Genomic DNA, 3,997 nt, shown 5'->3' on the forward strand with positions numbered 1-3,997 from the left:
TTAGTCCACTTAGCTTCCCAAGCACTTTCTCTCTAGTAATCTTGACTGCACTTAATTCTATTCCATGATACCTCTAGCTAGCAGGTATATTGCTCATATCTTCCACTGTGAAGACTGATGAAAAATACTCATTCAGTTCCTCCGCCATCTCTTTGTTATCCATTATAATTTCTCCAGCATCATTTTCAATCGGTCCCGTATCTACCCTTGTCACTCTTTGACGCTTCATATATTTAAAAAAACTCTTAATATCCTTTTTTATGTTAATCGCCAACTTCCTTTCATAATTAATCTTTTCTTTCCTAATGACTTTCTTAGTTTCCTTCTGTAAGTTTTTAAAAGTCTTCCAGTCCTCATTTTTCCCACTAATTTTTGCTTCCTTGTACGCCATTTCTTTTGCTTCTATTTTTGCCTTAACCTCTCTCGTTAGCCACATTTGTGCCATTTTTCCATTCATGATTTTCTTTTTTCTTGGAATATAATTTTCCTGCATTTTTCTTATTTCTTGTAGGAATTTCATCCAATTCTGCTCTGCCGTCCCTCCATTTAGCTTACTTTTCCAATCGACTTGGGCCAGTTCCTCTCTCGTACCACTGTAATTTCCCCTGTTCCACTGAAATATCGATACACATGATACCAGCTTCTCCTTTTCAAATTTGAAACTGAACTCAATCATATTATGATCACTACTTCCAAGGGGTTCCTTTACTTCCAGCTCCCTAATTGCCTCAGGTTCATTACACAGCACCCAATCCAAAACAGCCGATCCCCTGGTGGGCTTCTGGACAAGCTGCTCCAAAAAGCCATCCTGTAGGCATTCTACAAACTCCCTCTCCTGAGATCCATTACCTTCCTGACTTTCCCAATCCACTTTCATATTAAAATCCCCCATAATTATCTTGACATTTTCCTTCTAACATGCTTTTTCTACTTTCAGCTGCAACTTGTAGTCCACATCCCGGCTGCTGTTTGGAGGCCTGTATATAACTGCTATTAGTGTCTTTTTATCCTTGCCATTTCTTAATTGTACCCGTAAGGATTCTACCCCTTCTGATCCTATGTCCCTTCTTTCTATTGATTTGATGTCGTTACTTACCATCAGGGCAACGCCACCCCCTTTACCTATCTTCCTATTTTTCCTATACATTGTGTATCCTTGGATATTCAGCTCCCAATCACATCCATCATTTAGCCATGACCTGGTGATGGCCACAATGTCATATCTTTTAACCTGCAGCTGTGCAGCAAGGTCATCCACTTTATTTCTAATGCTGCGTGCATTTAAGTACAGTACATTTAGATCAGTATCTGTTGCCGATTTTGCTGTATTTCTATTTTGCAGCAAATTATCCTGTATATTCACTGGCCTGACCTTCTTGCCATCTTTGCTGCACAGTATTTTTGATTTATTTCTATTTTCCTCTTCCTCGACCCTAACACCTTGGTTTCCTTACCCTTGCCAACTTAGTTTAAACCCTCCCTAACAGCTATATTAAACAATCTCGCCAGGATATTAGTACTTTTTGAGTTCAGGTGTAATCCATCTTTTTTGTATAAGTCATACCTTCCCCAAAATAGATCCTAATGATTCAAGAAATTGAAGCCCTGCCCCCTGCACCAGTTACTTAGCCACACATTCATCTGCTTAATTCTGCTATTCTTACCATCAATAGCGTGCAGCTCAGGCAGCAATCCTGATATTATTACTCTGGAGGTCTGGCTTTTCAATTTTCTTCCTAGCTCCCAGTAATCTTTCTTCAGGACCTCCTCTCTTTTTCTGTTTATGTCATTGGTACCAACATGTACCAAAGCTTCCGGCTGCTCTCCCTCTCTCCTCAGAATACTCTGGACTTGATCTGAGACATCCCGTGCCTTGGCACCAGGGAGGCAACACACCATCCGGGTATCCTTGTCTGGCTCGCAGAATCTCCTGTCTGTCCCCCTTACGATGGAATCGCCTATAACTACCGCATTTCTTCTTGCTCTCTTGATTTCGGCACTGGGCAGAATGCCAGAGTCTCGTTCACTGTGGTCCTCCTCTGTCAGGTCTGCCTCTTCAACAGTATCCAAAACGATATATCGATTTCTGAGGGGGACTGTCACAGGGGTGCTATCCACTACCTCTCTATAGGTAGTATCTATCACCTCCTCACTTTTCCTAATTAGCCGAAGGTCATCAATTTCCATCTCCAGCTCCTTAACACGGTCCTTCAGGATCCATACACCCATCTGAATCCATACACCCATACCTCCTGACTTTCTAAATGAGCCTACCAGCGGAACTTGTCCAAATATGACAAGAAGTTTAATTCTGACAAGTACTTGTCAGAATTAAACTCTATCTGACAGTTCTCTGTGTGGCTATGTGGTCAGCAAAAAGAAGGATATGGCCTGTCCTGGAACCCAAATCTAAGTAGACATCTTCTTAGTTCTTCAGATGATCATACAATCTGTCTTTGGGACATTAGTGCAGCTCCAAAAGAAGGAAAGATAGTTGATGCTAGAACGATATTTACAGGTCACACTGCAGTTGTAGAAGATGTATCCTGGTATTTACTGCATGGATCCTTGTTTGGATGAGTGGCTGATGACAAGAAACTCATGATCTGGGATATGAGGTCAAATAATACTTCAAAGCCAAGCTACTCTGTGGATGTGTGTACAGCTGAAGTCAACTCCTTGTATTTCAACCCATACAATGAATTTATCCTGGCAACTGGCTCCACTGACAAGATGGTGACATTATAGGATCTTCAAAATCTTAAATTAATACATCATTCCTTTGAATTACACAAGGATGAGATCTTCTAGGTCCAGTGGTCCCCACATAATGAAACTATTTTTGCTTCCAGCAGTACAGATAATCATCTCAATGTGTGGCGTTTAAGCAAAATTGGTGAGGAACAATCAGCAGAAGATGCAGAAGGTGGACCTATAGAACTACTATTTATTCATGGAAGCCACACTGCAAAAATCTCTAATCCTGGAATCCAAATGAACCATGGGTGATTTGTTCGGTTTCAGAAGAATAAAATAAAATTAAGTCTTGGGTGTAACAAAACAAATTGGTGAAGGTAGAGCAGTGGATGTAGTGTATGTGGATTTCAGTAAGACATTTGACAAGGTTCCCCATGCAAGGCTGATTCAGAAAGTATTGAGACATGGGATCCAAGGAGATCTTGCTTTGAAGGTCCTGAATTGGCTTGCCCACAGAAGGCAAAGGGTGGCTGTAGATGGTTCGTATTCTGCATGGAGGACGGTGACCGGTGGTGTTCTGCAGGGATCTGTTCTGTGACCCCTCCTTTTTGTGATTTTTATAAATGACCTGGATGAGGAAGTAGAAGGGTGTGTTAGTAAGTTTGTTGATTACACAAAAGTCAGGGGTGTTGTGGATAGTCTGGAGGGTTGTCAGAGGTTACAGCGCAACATTAATAGGATGCAGAACTGGGCTGAGATGTGGCAGATGGAGGTCAACCTAGATAACTGTGAAATGGTTCATTTCAGTAGGTCAAATTTGAAGACAGAATATAATATTAATGATAAGACTCTTGGCAGTGTGAAGGATCAGCGAGATCTTGGGGTCTGTGTCCATAGGACAGTTGAAGCTGCTGTGCAGGTTGGCAGTATTGTTAAGAAGGTATTTGGTGTGTTGGCCTTCATCAACTGTGGGAGGTAATGTTACCTCACATCAAGAGCTGTGAGGTAATGTTACAGCTTGGTCAGACCCCACTTGGAGTACTGTGTTCAGTTTTGGTCACCTCACTACAGGAAGGATGTGGATACTATAGAAAGAGTGCAGAGGAGATTTACAAGGATGTTAAGTGGATTGGGGAGCAAGCCTTATGAGAACAGGCTGAGTGAACTTGTCCTTTACTCCTTGGAGCAATAGAGGATGAGAGGTAACCTGATAGATGTATAAGATGATGAGAGTCATTGATTGTGTGGATAGCCAGAAGCTTTTTCCAGGGCTGAAATAGCTAACACAAGGGGTCATAGT

At 41.7% G+C, this 3,997-nt stretch overlaps 1 pseudogene; it reads left to right on the forward strand.

Annotated features, from left to right (window-relative positions):
- The first annotated feature begins 1,783 nt into the window (after positions 1-1,783).
- Positions 1,784-3,032, forward strand: LOC134348716 (histone-binding protein RBBP7-like; annotated as a pseudogene).
- Positions 3,033-3,997: the final 965 nt, after the last annotated feature.

Source organism: Mobula hypostoma, chromosome 6 (genome assembly GCF_963921235.1).
Source record: "Mobula hypostoma chromosome 6, sMobHyp1.1, whole genome shotgun sequence".
Classification (NCBI taxonomy): Eukaryota; Metazoa; Chordata; class Chondrichthyes; order Myliobatiformes; family Myliobatidae; genus Mobula; species Mobula hypostoma.